General features: G+C 39.2%; 1 pseudogene across 1 annotated transcript; it reads right to left on the minus strand.

The window, feature by feature from the left end:
- Positions 1 to 1,021: 1,021 nt before the first annotated feature.
- Positions 1,022 to 22,538, minus strand: LOC306668244 (guanylate-binding protein 6-like; annotated as a pseudogene). Its single transcript, XR_013766909.1, has 10 exons — positions 22,324 to 22,538; positions 21,436 to 21,563; positions 8,123 to 8,258; positions 7,645 to 7,837; positions 5,877 to 6,109; positions 4,853 to 5,145; positions 3,960 to 4,160; positions 2,925 to 3,027; positions 2,403 to 2,605; positions 1,022 to 1,475 (listed from the first exon to the last, which is right to left on the minus strand). The product of XR_013766909.1 is annotated as a guanylate-binding protein 6-like (transcript).
- Positions 22,539 to 22,740: the final 202 nt, after the last annotated feature.

Below are 22,740 nucleotides of genomic sequence, written 5' to 3' on the forward strand. Positions count from 1 at the left end.
CCTCTGCCTTACCACCAGAGATACCTCTATTGAAATCACGAGGATGCCAAGATTCCTCCACCTATGCATATTCTTTTTTTTCTTCTTTAGGTACCAGGAGCTGAACCTGGGGGTGCTTTACCATGGAGTCACATCCCATCCCATTTTTATTTTTTATTTCGAGACAGGGTCTCACTAAGTTGCTTCGTGCATCAATAAGTTGTTGAGGCTGGCTTTGAACTCATGATCTTCCTGCCTGAACCTCCCCAGCTGCTGAGATTAGAAGTGTGCACCACCACACCAGGCCCAAGAAAATTCTTAACATGTGGTCATTGTGCTTCTAATACCTTAAATTTAATTCAGAATTAGGAAGTAGAAATAAGAAATTTAATTGACATTTCAAAAGGAACAGAAAATTTCATAGCTCAATTATGAAACAAACAGTGATTAAAAAACAAGACCACAGTGAAAATAGGATTAAGATGCAAATGTTTTGCCTTTTAGTACTCAGATAGCAGTTTTACATCCCTCAGTGAGTTGACTGATGTCATTTCTTGAAATAATGAGCTTATTTCATCATATAGTGGTCAAATTCACTTCATTTCTATCATTATCACTATGAGTTTAAAGTTTCTAATTTATTTCTAAATAACTAAATTCAAGTTTTCTTTACTAAGTCAAACAATCAAGAATATAATGAAAGATCCATGTCCCTTCAACCCCTGATTCCACCCAGTTCTTCCCAAAAAGAGTCAATGATGTTAGTTTCTCATTAGTCTTTCATGAGATATTTTAAATTGCATTTTAATAGTGATCAGACATTGTTTTTAACTCACATTACATCTTTCAAATCATTCTATATTAGGCTTTATAGAACTCCATGATATTTTTTTCATGTCTATTCCAATATCAGTACATATGAAAATTTGTAGTACCAGTTATATATATATATAGTGTATATATATATATATATATAGTACCAGTTATATATATATATGTATATATATAAAATTTCAATAGTTATAAAATATTTGCCATTCAAATCAATGCATCAAAGGACCTCTGGCATATGTATACTATTGCTGATGTGTGTTTCCTAAAATGAACATCATCTGTAAATATGTACATGCAATATGTCTATCTAATATGGGTCAGGCACTGATATCTTCTAGAAAGTACTTTTCATGTTGTGTAAAACTTCATTGCATTAAAATGAAAAACATGCACATCAAAACAGGCAAAAGCATACACCACAAGCTATAGATTTCTTTAAGAAGAACTAATCATCTAAATAGCCAGGAGAATCCTTTTACAGCATAACCAAGTAATTTAGCAGGAGCGGAAAATATTGTAGTCAGCCCATCAGCAAAGGTATCCAAAGCTCCTGCAAGCAAGGGAGAATCATCATTTTCTGTAGCTTCAATTCTACTTTGCAGATTATTAATCATTGCATTCATTTCCTCAGATTTCTTCCTAAATCCTTCCTCAAGCAAATCCTTTTGAATCTGAAATCAATAAATAAACATCAGAAGGAACTTAAACATTTTATAATTCTGAATCTTTAAGAATCACAATTAGTCAAAACTTTGTAAAATATCTCTTACCCCTAGAATGTCTTCTCCATTATTGTAAGATAATGGATTGTAAGATACTATAAGATAAAAATACCATCTGGTCTAGACCTAGGCACTGTTGGGAAGCATAGTTTCCAACTTGATTAATATTGGTCCACCATTAGAGTTTTGCTGCTGTGATAACCAAGGTGTGAAAACAATTTCTTCACATTCTTCCCAAAAGAAAAGTCACTGGTCTGACCAAACAGATACTCAGTCCCAGTGGGGTGGCAAGGTCAGCATGGTCATCAAACCATAGGAGTGGTGGGAACTCATCATCTAATCTAGAAGTCTGTCCTCATATAACATCTAGATGAATATGAGAGACTTCCTCCCCTGCAATATGCATGCTCAGGCAGTTACATAAACCTGGACACACTGCAGCAAGTTTAGAAGCTGTCACTTCCCTGTGCTTTTAACTTCAGAAATATCTAAGAGTTCTATGATGGTGTGAATCTGCCTAGCGTTTTGGGTTGGGAGCAGTTATCTTGGTCTTGGGAATGCAAACCAATTGCTGCTCATTTTGAGTACAGCTGTTTAGCCAGACACTTGTGAGACCATTTTAAATCTCCCCAAATGGCAGCTGAAATTCTGTGTATAATCTCCAAGGACTTTTAAGAGTCCAAATATGGAGAAAAAAAATCATAGGATTAAGAAAAAAAAGTGTGTGTATTGGCAGGAGGGATGATTATTTAGGGCTTGTAATGAATCACAAGGAGCAAATGGTGATGGTCTTCCTTCCGTGAGCTGATTGTGATCTTTGCTACTCATTCTGGAGCACCAGGATAATCAGATACTACTGAGCAGTACCACACCCAACATCAGGTGGTGCTCCAACATGATGTTCTGGTTTTTAAAGAGCTCTTCTCTCTCCTCCTCTAGCTTCTTTTTCAGTTGCTCTACGTTTTCCTTGAAACTCCTCTTTTCAGCCTCCATCTGTTGCGGCTTTTCCTGTAGTTGCTGTCATGAAAGTTCCTTTTCCCTCTCAGCTGCCTCCTTCCTGACCCGCTCCTCTGTCACAAGACAGATTTAGAGAGGGAAGTAAGAAAAATATTGTACTCCCTCAGCTCAGAGACTAAACCAAATTTGAAAGGCAGGACAGGAAACCACAGAATTCACACAGGTCCCCACAATCAAGGGTGTTTTTCAGAAAGTAATGGGAAATGTCCTGCCCTTCAAGCTGAGGTCTGACCTCCACTCCCCCTTGTTCTTCACCCACTCAAGGCATGCATTCCACAGAAGGGAAGCTCACAGTTTTGGGAAGGTCTTCCTGTCAGACCTGTCAGAGGACATTACAAAAATCCACCTGAAAGTGGAATCTTTCCCCTGTACCTGCAATGGTCTTTTCCCCCTCAGTGAGGGCATTATCTGTCTGCAGTATAGATTTCTCTGTTGCTGCCTGTGATTGCAGGAACCTCTGGAAGACATCACTAGCCTGCGGTGCCAAGAAGAAGAAAAGAACTTAGATTTCACTGGGAGACCATTTCTGTAAAAACAAATGGATCCATATTATGATTTAAATTCCACTGTGGCTCCCTACAGTGGTCGAGCTCCTCAGTGTGAGCTGAGGCCCTCCATACCTCCAGCTTCCTACCCTCTCCAGCCCCTCTACCAGTGCCCCTTCCCTCCACATGTTCCAGGCTCCGGCCAGTCTAATAATGTGCAATTATACAAACCAGAATCTCTGATGTTGTCTTGTATTTGTCTTTCAATGTGAAATGCTGCCTCTGCTCTATGCTATTCTCCTTTCAGATGTGTAAAATGTGCACACGAGGAGAGATATTACATAAAGTTGTTTGGGATGACTAAATTAAAATCTTAGGGAAAGAGCATATCACCTTGTCTACAATCAATAAGAGTTTGACATGTTAGTTGTGCCATTACTGTGTTTCCTGCCACCACCTATGTAGCCTGTTGTCCCTGGCTCATAAGTGATACCACTCAATATGCAATTGTTCATTTACTTGACTCTTTCTTATTTGATCAGTCCTCAGAGCAAAGAATCTGACTGAATCTTGTGAATCATCAGCTCTTGGCATATTGCAAGTAATGTGGAGGAAGAAATGATGTAATTTTCTGTCTTTCCTGGCTTTCTGATATCCATGAGAGACAGAGGAAAACATTTCTACTTTCAGGAATATGTAGTAAAGGGGGAGCATTAGAAACCTAAATGGGGTCAGGGTGTAGCTCAGTGGTAGAGCACTTGTCTAGATTGCACAACGTCCTGGTTATGGTGCCCAGCTCTATGGAAGAGGAGGGGGATAAAGGCAACATGCTTTCTTATCACTCACAAGTAGTGCTCTGTCCTCAGAATTAAGAGATCCCTTAACTATTCTCTAAGCTCCTCCATGTCCCTGTACTCCTCACCTTGACCCTTTTCCTGGGCACTTGCCAATACTCCTGTTCAACCTTTTCCCGTGCTTCCATGTAGAGCTTGTGGCCCCCAGTAATGGAGAAAATTCCTGCTGAAATGTTTTCCATTAGGGCCTCTGAAATCTTATTCAGTTCATCCTGGCAGTATTTTTCAGATTTCTCTTCATTCTTCAGCAACAAGTTCTTCTTCTCCTCCTCTATTGTTTTGCAATGGAATTATAGACAGATGTCAGTGGAAGACATAAATGGAGTAGATAAAACTTCAAAGAACCTGATAGGTGGATCAATCTAACTACATTTATCCTGGGAAAAGAATTTTAGTGGAATAAGACCTGGGATGAATCAGAAATTGCAAAACTTGAGTCATTGCTACCCTGAAGATCATCTGAGAGTCTACAGGAAATTTTCTTAGCCTCCCAGGTCCTCAAGATGCTCATCTGTGAGATAAAGGGATTGCATTCCACAGGCTCCATGGTGTCCTATAGCTGTGGAGTCCTGTGATTCAATTAATGTTCAATGATACAGTGATACAAGGCGTAACGTAAGATGAACGAAAACCTGGATAGAGGATCTGGTGAGAGAAACTTTGGTTCCTAGGAAGGTGAGAGTATGCACAGCAAGGGGGCAACTTGTGGGTAGTTCAGTCCTGTTTGCAACCTATAGAAGCACTATGTAGAATCCTTAAGAAGCCTTCAGAAGGATATCTATTTAGATTTTGTGAGACATCAGTGAGAAAATTGTGCCCAAAATTTTACAGGAATGAAGGATATATGGTTGTGGGAAACTAAATTCTTCATTGAACCCAAACTGCTTTATCCTTGAATGAGAGAGAAGAGACATGAGGTCCATAAAAGCACCTGGAGGATTCAATCATGAAAGGTAGTGACTGGGACAATTATCACCAGCTCCTTCTGGAATTCCTGATTTTCATCCTTGAAGGAGTGCTCCATGAAGACTGTGATGGCTTCCCTCTCACAGGCTGTGTGCACCTCCAGCAGCTCCTGGAGTGTGTGGGGGGGGAACTCCACTCGCTGGGCCATCTGCTCACTGTAGTGGTCAGCTGCCTTCTGCACAGCTGCCGAGTTCTCACACTGGGCCAGAGTGGTCACCGCGTTCTCCAAACATGGCACTGATGCACTGTGGATGGCATTCACATACATCACCACCAGAGCCCCTAGGCCTTAATGAACCAGAAAACGTAGGGGTTAAATATGAAGTTATAGTTCAATGAGATCCAAGATTCTCAGACTATGTTTCTAAAATCACACACACACATGCCCTTATCTCCTTCTACAATATTCACTTTCATTTTCCTGTTGATCCTTCATTTATATGGTCCTCTAGGTAGAGTTGAAAAGTGTAAATATAAACCTTCATCCCAAAGGCCAAGATATATATGAAAAACATAATTCTTCAGTTTAAAAAAAATCTTAAAGGAAAATATATTACAAAGGTTAAAAAAGAGGCAGCGTATATCAGATTATATTCATATTTAGCTTCTCATAGATTTTCAGGACTTATAAGTCAATATTTATATCTGGACTGCTTTAAATATCCAGAATAATTTCATATCCTCCTTGCAAGGTACATTTAGCATATAAGACTTCCCCCCAAAATAGTATACATTTGTTTTTTATACCCTGTTAATGATCTATTACCAAACAAAAATTGTTTTTCAGATTTGTGGAAATCACAGATTCAGGAGAAAATTTTGCAATTTGAATAGAAGCCTGTAAACTCTAATAAGTTACATAATAATAAAATATGCACATTTCTTCTACTATGACTATACTTGATTCTGTATATCTTTAAGGTATACAGATAAATAGAATCAAACATAAGTAGTGGGAATACAGTGTATAGTATGTTAAACATATATTAGTCCACACAGAAATAAAAACAAAGACTCACGATTCCCAGTAACCTCAATTCCCTCTCTGAGGATCTTGGTCTTTGCATAGGTGTATATGTAAGAACAGAAAATATTTGTTTGTTCCTGGAATTTGGAATCCAGTAGGTCTTCTGAGACATTCTCAATATTGACAAGGTGTTCTAAGTCATTTGTTGGCCGGACAAAGACAAAACACTTCCGTTTTGGAAAGAAATTCCTGATGCATTCCCTGGGCTGATTGAAAATTTTGACACTGGGATGGTCCCCCGAGGGATGGGGAAAACAGAGAATTCTTTAGGAACTAAAGGATTTTTCCACAGGGGCTGTAAATCTGTAGTGTTGTATATTGTCACAGAATTTTTAAAAATATAAATATTCAATACTTCTTTGCACACCAAAATTGTGCTAATGATATAGCTCTGACAAGATATTTTGGGAAGTATTAGACCCCAGTGGAAAAAGCCATGCAGACTGATATCCCCAGACTTGAACATGATACCAGTATAGAGTTGTTATGTTTACTGAATGGATAGAAGATTAAACATAAATTTCTGGTCTACTTCATCCCTTATAGAAATGGAGTTTGTGGGACCAGAAGACATACAAATAAGAGATAATGGAGCAATATCAGAAGTGGCAACATTAGGAATACTGAGAATGATACCATGATTCATTAAGGAAAACTACTTTCATGCTTAAAAGAATTCATTTTTCACAGAAACGGTTATACCACACAAATAAAACAGTGGTTACCAAGAGTAGGGAGGACATGGAAGATGTGGTCAAAGGATATAAAGTAGCAGATATGTACAAAGAAGAATTTTAGAGATCTAATGTCCAACAGGAGGACTAGGGTAACAAATCTATAGTATAAGGGATTTTTACTAAATAAACCAAACCCTCCAAACACTGAAAGTAACCAAAATATGACTTTAAGATAATCTCAACTCTATAAACCATGTGACTTCTTTGAGATTAAAGTCTATATTTGAATTAACAGTTTGTTCTTCTGCCTACAGATTTTTTCAAAAATGTTTTTAGAAAGCAAAAGTAGATAAACAAAAGCAAAAAGGAGTAAATCACAATTGATATTTCTCACAGGATTCTTTAGCTAGCCACCCTGAAAATAATTTTCATACAAACTATCTGTGCCATTATGCCATTAAACCATATATGCCATTAATATATTTTGATTTCAGATTATAGCATAAAAATATGCTGGAATTAAGAAAATGCTATAATATATAAAGCAAAATGAAGTGTTCTGAAAATTATAATAAATATTGAAAAGATACAAATCAAAAAGACATATGCTTTCTCAGGTTTATTTAAAATATAAAGTTATTTTTGTAGATGAAATAACTAGAACAGTATTAGAAAGTTATATGCTTCTTCATGAAGAATCTCTAACTGGCTGAAGTATATGGAGTTTTGTGAGATGGGTTTCTCATAATCACATGTCTAACAACTATGTGATAAATTGTATTCAGAGGAAAGCAGATGCCAAATGAGGGTACAGAAGTGTCAGGTTACTAGAAAGTTTTAGCATCCATTGTAATTGGGATGCTAAAGTACAAATTATAGAAAAAAAGAATTTGGTTTTGAATAATTTCACTCTACTTTAAGCCTTACTATTCTTAAGGTAACTTATACTCCAATTCCTGCAGATTTTCAACTACACTCCAGTCACCATTTCTACAGACCATGATTCACAAATGGAACCCCAGAAATTATGGACTCTGTTCAGCAGATCCCATCCTCTTGTAGGCCTCACATGGCCCAAGCCACACTCTGATACCTTGAATCAGCTTCAAGGCGTTATCCAGGTACTGGTCTTCTGTGATGGGGTGATCACCAATCTTCAGCACCGGAGTGAAATCCCGTACAGTTCAGACAAAGTCTGGAAAGAAACTCACGAACTCTGTGGAATCTTCTGTTTCATGAGGATTTGAGGAGGACTTTGCCCTGATTAATTTTGCAGCTCTGTCACATAAATAGGTCTTGGCTGAGGAAAAACATCATTTCCATATTTCCCTATTAAAAATTTCTTATAAACACCCTCTTTTGCCCTAGGTACCCTATGCTTCCCCAGAAACGACTAAAAGTCAGTGCAAAAGACAATGACTCAAGAGGAAATTCCTACCCACCATCTCCATATTTCCTTATTAAATAGTTCTTAAAAGTACCCTGTTTTTTCTCAGAAGGAAGTAAGTGACAGGGCAAAAAGCAATGATTTAAAACTCATTCACCCTAAGTGCAACAATACAGGAAGTTGAGTTCTTGGAAGGATACTGCAGCTGCTCCAGGGCCTGGTGGTTGATGGTGCCCACACTGTTATAGATGAACGTGCTGCTGAGAAGCACAGCCAGGGCAAAGATCCACTAGTCATTCTTAGGGTCACCCTAGGAAGCACAATTACAGAAGGGACTTAAGAGGTTAAATTTTGAAATTCATTCAGATCTTTTTTAAAATTTTTTATTAATTTTTTATTTCTTCTAAGTAGCTGTACATGACAGTAGAATGCATTTATACATTTTGATGCATCAGACCTATTTTATGATTTTTATTGGTGCATTATAATTATATGCAATAGTGGGATTCATTGTGCCATATTTGTGCATGCGCATAACATAATTTTATCAATCTCATCCTCCAGTACCCCCTTTTCTCCTTTCCTTCCCTCCCTGATACCTTTCCTCCACACTACTGGCCTCCCTTCTACCATTATTATTTCTTTAAATTTGTATATTTTGTTTCATTTATAAATTCAACTAAGGTACTCACAATGCAAAGAATACAAAGGTGAATGTAATGATAGCTTTGGTATTTATAATATTTCTTATGATTATAATTTCTTCATATTATTAGATGATACACATCTTCTCAAAGTTTTTTTATCAAAGTATTTTTGGATACAATAAGAAATGCTTATTAACCAAAAATCTATCAGGTTCTTGATAGGGGTATTCAAAAGTAGATGTTACCTTTTTTATATTGTACACATATTTATTAGCCATTGGTCATAAAAACATAAAAATATCATAATAGGCATAGTTAGAGAATCAAATTTTATTTAATTCAATTCATTAGATAGTCACAGCTCACTACTGAACATTTTCCCCTGCTCTCAGGTTTAAAAAAGCAAATTTAATAATAATGACAATTGTTATTTCCATGATACTAATGCAATGCAATTAACATAACAAAAATGACAGTATTTACTAAAAAATTAGATCTTAGTGACATATGTAAGCAATATGTGCAATGTGATACTAGATATCACATTAAAATAAAAATTGGGAGTTGATCAAGAAAGGGCAGAGCTATGAAAGTTGGAAAAAATATGTGAAAAGACTTCTTGGAAGTCAAGAGTTGGCCATTAAAGTGATGGCAGAATGTTAATAGAAGAAACAAAGGCTATCCTGCAGGTGGAAAGACCCACAGAAACCAAAGTAGACATTGTGGGTTTCAGGAGTCTTTGCAATGAAAACAGAGCTGTTAGTTTTGACTGTGGAGCAAGCAGCAGGCAACAATGCTGGAGGGTGGGTGCTGACACAGGGTGAGGAAGGGCACTAAAGGGCAGGCTGATTTGTTTCTGTAAATCACAGCATTTTTCTAAATTTAATCTAGGAATTACTTCTATAAAAAGTGTATAATGCTGGTCCCCAGAGTAAATGTAATAACAGATCTAAGTCCAGAAGAATCTTGAGTGGGGAGATTAACCAGTTCATTTTCCCCCAGATCCCAATTTTTGAAAAGCAATTTGTTCACGTGCTTCTTAGAAGTGGATGTTGTGACAAATTATAAACCATTTAGATAAGCATATATCATTGTTTGAGAATAGCTTTAAAATGCCTATAAACACACCAATGATATTCCTTAAGAAATAAAAAGAGGGAGGTTTCAAGATGGCGGCCTAGAGGGTGGCTGCATTTCATGTTGCTCCAGGACTCAGGATTCAAAAGAGGAGATATTGAGACGCTTGGGATCAACTCAAAGCAGCCGGGTGACTCTCACCCCCGGGGAGGCGTCCCGGATGGGACGGTGGTCCCGGAACGCAGGAAACTTTGTGAAGTAGAACTGCCGGCGAGACGCCCCTCCCCCCCGCTGGAGCAGTGAACTCGGACAGCTGGGAGCGCCGTAAAGGAGGCCACTCGGCACAGCGCTGGGACTCGGAGCAACCACTGGGGCTCCGGCGGCTGCCCAGGGGAGGAGTGGCGAGGAGAGCTGTGTGGACTCAGGACACCGGGGCCTGCCCTGAGGAGGAGGAGGAGGAGCGTGGCCACTTGGATTTGGAGTGACTGCACCAGAGCTACAGGCGGTTGCCAGAGGAGAAGCTGCACGGCGAGCTGTTTGGACTCAGACCACTTCTGAACACCGGGGCCTGCCCTGAGTACGAGGAGGAGGAGGAGCGTGGCCACTTGGATTCGGAGTGACTGCACCAGAGCTATAGGCGGTTGCCAGAGGAGAAGCTGCGCGGCGAGCTGTTTGGACTCAGAACGACACTTCTGAACACCGGGGCCTGCCCTGAGGACGAGGAGGAGGAAGAGGAGCGCAGCCGCTTGGATTCGGGGTGACTACACCAGAGCTACAGGCGGTTGCCAGAGAAGGGGCTGCGTGGTGAGCTGTTTGGACTCAGACCACTTCTGAACCCCGGGGCCTGCCCGGAGGAGAAGGAGGAGGAGGAGGAGGAGCGCGGCGGGACATTTGGACTCGCAGTGACTGCATTAGCGCTCCAGGCGGCTGCTCAGAGGAGAAGGCGAGTGGTGAGTTGTTTGGAGTTAAAGTGACAGCTCCTGAACACAGGGGGGCTGCCTGGAGAAGAAGCGTGGTGGGTCGCTTGGTCTTGAGTGGCCGCACCAGAGCTCCGGGCGGTTGCCCAGAGGACCCGTGCTGCGGGTCACGTGGACTCAGAGCCACTCAGAGCGACCGCTCCTGAACACCCCGGGGGTTATCTGGAGAAGGAGGAGGAACGGGGAGGGTCACTTCGACTCAGAGTGATTGATTGCCCAGGGCTACGGGTGGTTGGTGGAGGTGGAGGCACGCAGTGAGTTTCTTGGACTCCTAGTGACCGCACCAGAATGCTGGGCGGCTGTCTGGAGGAAGAGGCGTGTGGCGGGTGTCTGGGATTCAGAGAGATTCTACAGGGCCCCAGGTGGCTGCTCAGAGGAGGGGCCGCATAGCCAGGCAATTAGGTGCAGAGCAGGGTCCCAGGATCTAGGAGGCTTCTTGGTGGAAGAGCCGCACAGAGACAGGCTTAGGGCAGAGCGAAGGTTCCAGGCCTGCGGGCAGATTCTCTGAGGAAGGGCAGCCTAAGGAGAGTCATCTGCAAAGGGTGAGGCTCCCAGGCCCAGGAGGTAGGGCTGGGCACCTGGGAACTTTGCAGAGAAAGGCAGCCCAGCCCAGGTGGTAGCTGTAAATTGAGGGGAACCTCTAGGAGGGAACTGACCAACGAGACCTCCCCACCGGGTGAGTCTTCCCTGCTGGGTGAGGTTTCCCCACAAGGACGGTAAAACCAGAGACTCAGGCCCAAACAGGCCTTGCCTCAGCCCACAGCCTAGGTCCCCTTTGGATGACCATTGTTCAACAAGTGGAGGAACCTCTGCCCACTAGCAGGGATTATACCCCACCTGAAGGCCACCACTCCTAGAGAGGCAGCTTCCTTGTGGAGCACCGCATTATCAACTTCCTCCAAGACTTCAGCCTACTGAAGGCTAAGGGGGGATATATATAGAAATCTTCAGGGACATTGTAAGTCAATAGAGGAAATCTGCAATATCTCAGCGGTCCTCTGATACCTGAACAATATGAGAAAACAAGGAAGGAAAATGCTGCAAACAAATCTAGATGTTACATCAATAAAACCCAGTGACAGCATGGCAGAAGAAATGACAGAAAAGGAGTTCAGAATGTACATAATTAAAATGATCAGAGAAGCAAACGATGAGATGAAAGAGCAAATGCACGCACTGAATGATGAGATGAAAGAGCAAATGCAAGCATTGATTGATCGCACCAATTGACAGTTAAAAGAGCAAATACAGGAAGCAAAAGATCATTTCAATAAAGAGTTAGAGATATTGAAAAAAAACCAAACAGAAATCCTTGACATGAAGGAAACAATAAACCAAATTAAGAACTCCATAGAAAGCATATCCAATAGGATAGAACACCTGGAAGACAGAACCTCAGACATTGAAGACAAAATATTTAACCTTGAAAACAAAGTTGAACAAACAGAGAAGATGGTAAGAAATCATGAACAGAATCTACAAGAACTATGGGATATCATGAAAAGGCCAAATTTAAGAATTATTGGGATTGAGGAAGGCCTAGAGAAACAAGCCAAAGGAATGAACAACCTATTCAATGAAATAATATCAGAAAATTTCCCAAATCTGAAGAATGAAATGGAAAATCAAGTTCAAGAGGCTTATAGGACTCCAAATACACAAAATTACAACAGACCCACACCAAGGTACATTATAATGAAAATACCGAACATACAAAATAAAGACAGAATTTTAAAGGCTGTGAGAGAAAAGAACCAAATTACATTCAGGGGGAAACCAATACGGATATCAGCAGATTTTTCAATCCAGACCCTAAAAGCTAGAAGGGCCTGGAACAACATTTTTCAAGCCCTGAAAGAAAATGGATGCCAACCAAGAATCTTATACCCAGCAAAACTTACCTTCAAATTTGACGATGAAATAAAATCCTTCCATGATAAACAAAAGCTAAAAGAATTTACAAAAAGAAAGCCAGCATTACAGAACATTCTCAGCAAAATATTCCATGAGGAAGAGATGAAAAACAAAGAAGCAAATCAGCAAAGGGAGGAATTATCCTAAAGGAATTGTCAAATAAAGGAGGAACCAAGTTGTGTCAAACAAATAAAAAAATAAAATTTAAAAAATTAACCAAATGACCGGGAAACCAAATCATATCTCTATAATAACCCTGAATGTTAATGGCCTGAATTCATCAATCAAAAGACACAGACTGGCAGATTGGATTAAAAAGAAAGATCGAACAATATGTTGCCTGCAAGAGACTCACCTCATAGAAAAAGATACCCATAGACTAAAGGTGAAAGGATGGGGAAAAACATACCATGCACATGGACTCAGCAAAAAAGCTGGAGTATCCATCCTCATTTCCGATAATGTGGACTTCAAGCCAAAGTTAGTCAGAAGGGATAAAGAAGGTCATTTCATACTGCTTAAGGGAAGCATAAATCAGCAAGATATAAAAATCATAAACATCTATGCCCCCAACAGTGGCTCATCCATGTATGTCAAACAAATCCTTCTCAATTTCACAAACCAAATAGACCATAACACAATAATACTAGGTGATTTTAACACGCCTCTCTCACCACTGGAGAGATCTTCCAGACAAAAATTGAACAAAGAAACTATAGATCTCAATAACACAATCAATAATTTAGACTTAACGGACATTTATAGAATATACCATCCAACCAAGAGCGAATACACTTTCTTCTCAGCAGCACATGGATCCTTCTCTAAAATAGACCATATATTATGCCACAAAGCTAATGTTAGCAAATACAAGAAGATAGAGACACTACCTTGTATTCTATCAGATCATAATGGATTGAAGTTAGAAATAAATGAAAGAGTAAAACACAGAAACTATTCCAACATCTGGAGATTAAACAATATGCTATTATATGATGAATGGATAACAGAAGATATTAGGAAGGAAATTAAAAAATTCTTAGAGGTAAATGAGAACAAAGAAACATCATATCAAAATCTCTGGGACACTATGAAAGCAGTACTTAGAGGGAAATTTATTTCATGGAGCGCATTTAATAAAAGAAGTAAAACTCAACAAATAAACGACCTAACACTGTAGCACAAAGCCCTAGAGAAAGAAGAACAGAACAGCACCAAAAGTAGTAGAAGACAGGAAATAGTTAAACTCAGAGCTGAAATCAATGAAATTGAAACAAAAGAAACAATACAAAAAATTGACAAAATAAATAGTTGGTTCTTCAAAAAAATAAACAAAATTGATAAACATTTAGCCACACTAACAAAGAGAAGACGAGAGAAAACTCAAATCACTGAAATTCGGAATGAACAAGGAAATATCACAACAGACAGGATTAAAATACAAAACATAATTAGATGCTATTTTGAAAATCTATACTCCAACAAAACAGAAAACCTCGAAGACATCAACAGGTTTCTAGAGACATATGAATTGCCTAAACTGAACGAGGAGGACATACACAATTTAAATAGATCAATTTCAAGCAATGAAATAGAAGAGGTCATCAAAAGCCTACCAACAAAGAAAAGCCCAGGTCCGGATGGGTTCTCAGCCGAGTTCTACAAAACCTTTAAAGAAGAGCTCATTCCAATACTTCTCAAAGTATTCCATGAAATAGAAGAGGAGGGAACCCTCCCAAACTCATTCTATGAAGCCAATATCACACTGATACCTAAACCAGACAGAGACACATCAAGGAGAGAAAATTTCAGACCAACATCCTTAATGAACATCGACGCAAAAATTCTCAACAAAACTTTAGCAAATCGCATACAACAACATATTAAAAAGATAGTGCACCATGATCAAGTGGGTTTCATCCCAGGGATGCTAGGTTGGTTCAACATCAGGAAATCAATAAATGTCATTCACCATATCAATAGACTTAAAGTCAAGAATCACATGATTATTTCAATAGATGCAGAAAAGGCATTTGATAAAATACAGCACCCCTTCATGCTCAAAACACTAGAAAAAATAGGGATAGTGGGAACATTCCTTAACATTGTAAAGGCCATTTATGCTAAGCCCATGGCTAATATCATTCTAAATGGTGAAAAACTGAAAGCATTCCCCCTAAAAACTGGAACAAGGCAGGGATGCCCTCTTTCACCACTTCTATTCAACATCGTTCTTGAGACTCTGGCCAGAGCAATTAGGCAAACCAAAGAAATTAAAGGGATACGAATTGGGAAAGAGGAACTCAAACTATCCCTGTTCGCTGATGACATGATTATATATTTAGAGGAACCTGGAAATTCCACCAGAAAACTCTTAGAACTCATAAGTGAATTCAGTAAAGTAGCAGGTTACAAGATCAATGCTCATAAATCCAACGCATTTTTATACATAAGTGATGAATCTTCAGAAAGAGAAATTAGGAAAACTACCCCATTCACAATAGCCTCGAAAAAAATAAAATACTTGGGAATCAATCTCACAAAAGAGGTGAAAGACCTCTACAATGAGAACTATACAACACTAAAGAAAGAAATTAAAGAACACCTTAGAAGATGGAAAGATCTTCCATGTTCTTGGATAGGAAGAATTAATATTGTCAAAATGGCCATACTACCTAAAGTGCTATACAAATTCAATGCAATTCCAATTAAAATCCCAATGATGTACCTTACAGAAATAGAGCAAGCAATTATGAAATTCATCTGGAAGAATAAGAAACCCAGAATAGCTAAAGCAATCCTTAGCAGGAAGAGTGAAACAGGGGGTATTGCAATACCAGATCTTCAACTCTACTACAAAGCAATAGTAACAAAAACGGCATGGTATTGGTACCAAAATAGAAAGGTAGATCAATGGTACAGAATAGAGGACACAGACACAAACCCAAATAAATACAATTTTCTCATACTAGACAAAGGTGCCAAAAATATGCAATGGAGAAAAGATAGCCTCTTCAACAAATGGTGCTGGGAGAATTGGAAATCCATATGCAACAGAATGAAACTAAACCCATATCTCTCACCATGCACGACACTAAACTCAAAATGGATTAAGGACCTCGGAATCAGACCAGAGACCCTGCAGATTATAGAAGAAAAAGTAGGTCCAAATCTTCACCTTGTTGGTCTAGGATCAGACTTCCTTAACAGGACTCCCAGAGCACAAGAAATAAAAGCTAGAATCAACCCCTGGGATAGATTCAAACTAAAAAGCTTTCTCTCAGCAAAGGAAACTATCAGCAATGCGAAGAAAGAGCCTACAGAATGGGAGAATATCTTTGCCAATCATACTTCAGATAGAGCACTAATCTCCAGAATCTATAAAGAACTCAAAAAACTCTACTCCAAGAATTCAAATAATCCAGTCGACAAATGGGCTAAGGAAATGAATAGACACTTCACAGAAGAAGATCTACAAGCAATCAACAAACATATGGAAAAATGTTCACCATCTCTAGTAATAAGAGAAATGCAAATCAAAACCACCCTAAGATTCCATCTCACCCCAATTAGAATGGCGATTATCAAGAATACGAGCAACAACAGGTGTTGGCGAGGATGTGGGGAGAAAGGTACACTCATACATTGCTGGTGGGGCTGCAAATTAGTGCAGCCACTCTGGAAAGTAGTGTGGAGATTCCTTAGAAAACTTGGAATGGACCCTCCATTTGACCCAGCTATCCCACTCCTTGGCCTATACCCAAAGGACTTAAAATCAGCATACTACAGAGACACAGCCACATCAATGTTCATAGCTGCTCAATTCACAATTGCCAGACTGTGGAACCAACCTAGATGCCCTTCAATTGATGAGTGCATAAAGAAACTGTGGTATATATATACAATGGAATATTACTCAGCCATAAAGAATGATAAAATTATGGCATTTGCAGGCAAATGGATGAAATTGGAGAATATCATGCTAAGTGAGATAAGCCAATCTCAAAAAGCCAAAGGACGAATGATATCGCTAATAAGTGGAGGATGACACATAATGAGGGGGAGGGAAGGGTTAGTGTTAGGGTTAGAGTTAGGGTTAGGGAGGGGGGCAAGTATGGAGGAAGGAAGTACTGTATAGAGGGTAAAGAGGGGTGGGAGGGGTGGGGGGAAGGGAAAAAATAGCAGAATGAATCAAACAACATTACTCTATGTAAATTTATGATTACACAAATGGTATGCCTTTACGCCATGTACAAACAGAAAAACAACATGTATCCCATTTGGTTACAATAAAAAAAAAAGAAATAAAGAGAAAAATTCTATCATTCACACAAAATCATGAAAGACACTGAAGGTTGACTGGAGTAAGAAGAACAAAGCTGGAGGCATCATGCTTTCCTATTGGAGATGAGTTAGAGAGCTACAATGATCCTAACAATAATACAGATGATACGGTCAGAACAGGTATACGGAATCTTGGAATAGAAAAGAGATCCCAGAAATAAACTCATACATTCACAGTCAACTAATCTTGGATAACAATGCCAAGAACACAAAATGAGGAAAAACTAATCTCTTCCACAAGGATGTGAGAAAGACTCGATATCCACTAGCAGAAAAGTGATTAAATCATCTAACAGATTTGAGACTTACATGTAAAACCTGAAATTGGATCCAGTAATCCCACTACTGTGTGTATGTGCAAAGGAAATGAAGTAAGTATATCTAAGGGACATCTCTACCATTCACAACAGCCAAGGCACGGAATCAGTCTAAGTGTGGAAGAAAGGTGGAAGAAAGGACAAGGAAAATGTAATTATACACACCAGGATGCTTTATACAACAACAAAAATAGGGAAATCCTGTCATTTGTGATAATAAATGAACCTGTAGGACAGTAAACTAAGTGAAATAAGAAAGGCACAGAAAGATATCACCTGACCTCATTTATATGTGGAACCCAAAGGAGTTGCACTCACAGGGTGGAGTGGTGGTTAGCAGGGTGGGAAATTTTCAGCTAACTAGTGAAAAAAGAAAGACTTTAAACTATAAAATGAGGTGAAACCATAAAAGCAAGATGCTGTCCTTTTTCCATAGGAAAAAAAGCTTCTTCTTCTTTTTCTTTTTTTTAAACAAAAAGCAAACTTCTTTATTGTACACAGTACAGTATATAACGCAGCTTGGCAGGATGCGTACAGCCCTGCACAGGAGGAAGTATTTAAAATCAATTGGCAGGTTAAAGCCTTTCTGCACTGTAGACTTTCCACACTCTGGAAAAGAAGCAAACAAACAAACAAAACCCCCCTCAAACCCTGAAAAAAAAACAAAAACCACCCAGGAGGTGCATGAGTCCATTGGGAATGCAACGGTGGTGCCACCATCCTATATCTCGTGACAGCACAGGCCACGTGGTTGCAGCAGGAGGGGCAGCTCAGTCTACAGAAGATTATTTTCATACTTGCTAAATCAGCATACATTCATTTAAAAAAAAATCCCAAACCAGGATAAGTAAAGAAAGGAAAAACAAATCTATACAGCATTTACAACAAATAAATCTCTAGCCAGCTGGAGGGTAAAATATGCATCTATGTATAGACTATGTGTAGATTAGAAAGCTATAAATATGGTTTAGAAGAGTCCATGCTTTGAGTTGCTTTTCAAAAAATGGAATGCTCCATGATCCCCCTTATGACCAACAGCGCATTTGTGAAGCGCTTCACAGGGATAAAGGTGTGTTTTGTAGTTATGGAAATACGAGATTTTCCTTTATGGGAAATTAGCCCACAAAGGTGTCGAGCTTGTATCTTGGGTGGTGATTCCCATTGTACTGTAATCAAAGGATTCTTCTAAACCATATTTATAGTTTTCTAATCTACACATGGTCTATACATAGAAAAAAACTTCTTGATACTGGTCTGGCAATGACATTTATCAACATGACATGAAAAACACAGACAACAAAAGCAAAAGTAGACAAGTGGACAGCATCCAACAAGATAGCTTGCCATCTAAGGAAACACCCAACTATGTGAAATAGCAACTGCAGACTGAAAAAATAATCTGCAAACCATATTGGCAAGAGAGTTAATATTCAAAAGATGTAAGGAATTCATATAACTCAATAGCAATGTGAATCAAGTAACCAATACAAAGAAGCAGAGGACTTGAGTATATATTTTTGAAAAGCATACATACAAATGTCCAATAGAAATATGAAGATATTCAACAGCACAAATCATCATGGAAATGCAGGTCAAAACCAAATGAGATATATATCATACCTGTCAGGATGGCTATTATAGGAAAGACAAATTATAACAAATGTAGATGAGAATAATGAAGAAAGAGAACCCTAGTATTCTGTTGGTTGGGATGCAAATTGGCATAGCTAGTATAGAAAACATTCTGGAGTTTCCTTGAAATATGAAAAATAGAAATACACTGAGATCCAGAAATCTTACTTCAATATAGAGATCCAAAGGAAGTTAAATCAGTATTCCAAAGAGATAGCTGCCTTTCCACGTTTTTGTGAAGCACTATTCACAATAACCAATATAAAGAAATAATCTAAATGTGTATGAATAGGTGAATGGATAAAAAAAAAAAGGAAACTTAGAAGGTTAACTTTAAAAAGTAAGGAAATCTTGCCATTTGCAATAACATGAATGAACCTTGAGAGCATTGTGCCTAGTGAAATAGCCCCAATACAAAAAGGAAAATACTGCATTATCTTACTTAGGTGTGGTCTAAAATGGTCAAATAGACAAATCCATTGCTGCAGAAAATGGAATGGTGTGTTCTGGGGTCTGGTGGGTGGGGAAAAGCAGGAAGATACTGACCAAAAGGTACAAAGTTTCAGTTACGCAAGATAAATAAGTTCTGGAGGTCTAAGTTGCAGCATGGTGATCACAGCTATTACCATATCAAATAGTTGAATTTTGCAAGAAGCTGTCTGGAGTGTTGTCTCTACAAAAGTAAAAGAAAGCTGTGGATTGTACTGGTCAATTCGCCATGCATATCAAAGCATCAAGTTGCACAGTTTAAATACATATAAATTTTAATTGTCAATGCCATTTCAAAATAGGTGATACAAAGTAATCAGAGAGTATTATATTCCTCCTTGTGCAGAAAAGGAGCATATGGAAATTTAGACACTATTCTCAAATAATTCTCAAAGTGAGACATAAAAGACAGATGCCTCAGGTAACATACTGTTGTTTTTAGTTTATTAGATCTTTTAGTTATATTTGACAGGAGAATTCATTTTGATATAATTATATAATGGGATATATTTTTTTCTAATTAGGATCCAATTTTTGTGGATGGACCTAATGGTGGAATTCACTGTGATGATTTCATATATGAACATGGGAAAATCATGTCTGATTCATTCTGCTGTCATTCCTTTCCATATCCCCCCTCCTTTCTTACCCCTCTATTCCCCATTTTCTAATCTACCTAACCTCTGGTCTCCAATATAAAAAATATTAAAGAAAAAACTAAAATGTATATTATCAGACAAAAACATGCTTTGACAGAACCAGCATAGTCATGATTTCTCAGACTTGGAGAATGCTCTGTGGGTTGCTGATAAACTTCACCATAAAAATGTAAACCTGACTCTACTAATTCCAACCCCCAAATGTACACTGCACTTCATAAGCTTGAAAGGTGGATCAGGAGTATTTCCTCACACCCCAGAGATGAATCCCATACTGCTCTACCCTCATATCAATTCCCTCTTATACTTAGGTCTATGTGGTGGAAGCTAGGATGTGCAGTTCTGATCACTTTTCAAGGTTAAAGAAGTTATCCCCAGCTATTGGAGGTGCAGAAGGATGACAGCCCTCAGATGTCAGCACTCTTAATGAGAAGACTTTGAAGGCAGACCTCCAAGGACTAGACAGAACTGGGGATAAAGACTGAAAGCCCATGTCTCAACACAGGATCCCTCAAAAGGTGTATCCCAGCCATAGATTTCCCCATGGAACTGACAGGGGTCTGGCATTGCACAACAGCATGGGGTCTTCCTCTCTCCAACCTATTTATTTCCCAGGCTCTATAATTCGAAGCATAGATGTGGTCTGTGCAATGGGACTGCAGGGTATTCTTGAGGACAGAGTCTTTACTTTGTTCAGTAATGCATATCTACTGAGCCCAGAAGTCTGGAACTTAACTGATCAATAAGCTTTTTTTATATAGAATCCAAGCATTCACCTCAGCATCAAGAAATAAAGTATCCTATCTAGTATACCACAGCATCATCTCTAAGTAATGAGAACAAACGTGCAGGCAGTGAGGATAGAAGATCCTGTGGGACAAAATGGGGGCTAATTCACAAGGAAATAAAATACTAAAACCTCCAGAACAATTCCCCCTCTTCATAACCTGTTGCCAGAGTTACCGTGCCTCCAGGAAATTATTCCTCTCAGGAAGAACTTGTTAATGAGTACCTCTGGGTGACTCCATTCTCACCTTTGGATCATTCCCACCATTTGGTCACATAGGTAAGGTAACAGAAGAAGATATGAGAAGAAAGAAAATCTGAAATCTGTAAAAGGGTAGGATTCACCCCCTCCCACAAATGCCAGCTCTGAATCCTCTTTTCTCGCCCCACTCCCTGGGAGAAGTCTGTTTTTGTTCTATCCTTTATATACGACTTTCTGGTATTTAGTCTTCGACACTCAGGGAACAAGGACCTCATCCTGATTTTTGAGACCAGTTTCAGTAACATTCAAGCAACTAATTTGCTTCATTCACTATAGTTCAGTTTCCAGATTTCACAAAAAGATCAAAGCAGTTAAATTGTACAGGGTCATAAGAGATAAGGAGAAAATCCAGAAGACAGAGGATCTGAGACATCCTGCCTCACCTTTTCCACATCACCCAGACCCTCAGTGTCCAGAAGGACCAGGGTGTGATTTGGCTTGGTGGGGTGGGGCACACACCACATCCAGATGCCCTTGGTTTCAGATTGTATGGTGGAGCCCAGAGGGAAGCCTGCAAGGGAAGAGGAGAGAGCAACATACGCTGAGAGCAGATCTTCTAAGCAGCCTATGGCACACAGTCGGAAGTCTTGGATTGTAAGTACCCCAGCAGCCAAGATGGTGCATTCTCTACTTCCTCAAGAATGTCTTACTTTGCAAGTCACCTATTTCAAACAGTAGAGGTCATGAAACATGAGAGTGATGACATTCTCAAGTAGGAGGCAAAATCATCCTGAATGAGACAAAAATGGGAAGTCTGCAAGAGTGTCTTGGAAGAATTGCGTGGCTCTACATCACAGAGCAGTTGACAGAAGAGAGATGTGAGAAGATAAAAGATAGAAAAAGAAACTGGGATAATACTTTTTATATTGAAAAATGACTGAAAACAAAGACAAAGCAAGAAATAAACAGTTCACAGATACAATGAAATGTGAAATCAAGAAAGGGTCTTGAAGATGACAATAAAGATCTTTACATATTGTTGAAAATATTAGGCAGAAAAAGAATTTGTTGTGTGAGAGGAGAGACACACAGGATGTAAGAAAAGATATGATACTGGTCATAAGTACGGGAGGATTTCCTTAATGTGGGTAAAGAAAAGAATATTGACGGCAGAGATTACAGTAAAGTAGTAATTTGGCTGTGAGACTTAGGATGACAAGTTTTCTTTACTGAGAGAAGTGGAGTCCTCTCTTCATGGAATGGGAATTCAGACAAAGAAGCTGAGATTCACTTGGAATAAAGCAACTTGTCCTACCCAGGACACCACTCACCACAGTTCTGTCCTGCCAGACGATTCATCAAGTAAGATTTTCCTGTGCGGTACAGTCCAACAATGGCCACTACTACTACTGGTTGGGAAATCTCCTCAAGAATCTGTACAGCTTGCTGGTTCACTATCAGCTGTTCAGTTCTGTTTCCCACCAGACAAATGGGGGGGGGGGGCGGACATTTTTGGTCCAGAAGCCATAGCAACCTGCTTACCTGGAAGAGCATCCCAGGAAAAATGGAATTGCAAAGTTATTCTCTGCACTATCAATTTAGGACTGATGAGCCTTCTGCACTTTGTATGGGACAATACATAACTGAATATGGGCAGACTGCAGCAAGTCTCCTCCATCATTCCCCCAAACCTCTAATGACACTGGGAATTATCTTCTCTGAAGTTCTGTTTCATTAGTAATAATAAA

Source organism: Sciurus vulgaris (assembly GCF_902686455.1).
Source record: "Sciurus vulgaris genome assembly, chromosome: 1".
Taxonomy (NCBI): Eukaryota; Metazoa; Chordata; class Mammalia; order Rodentia; family Sciuridae; genus Sciurus; species Sciurus vulgaris.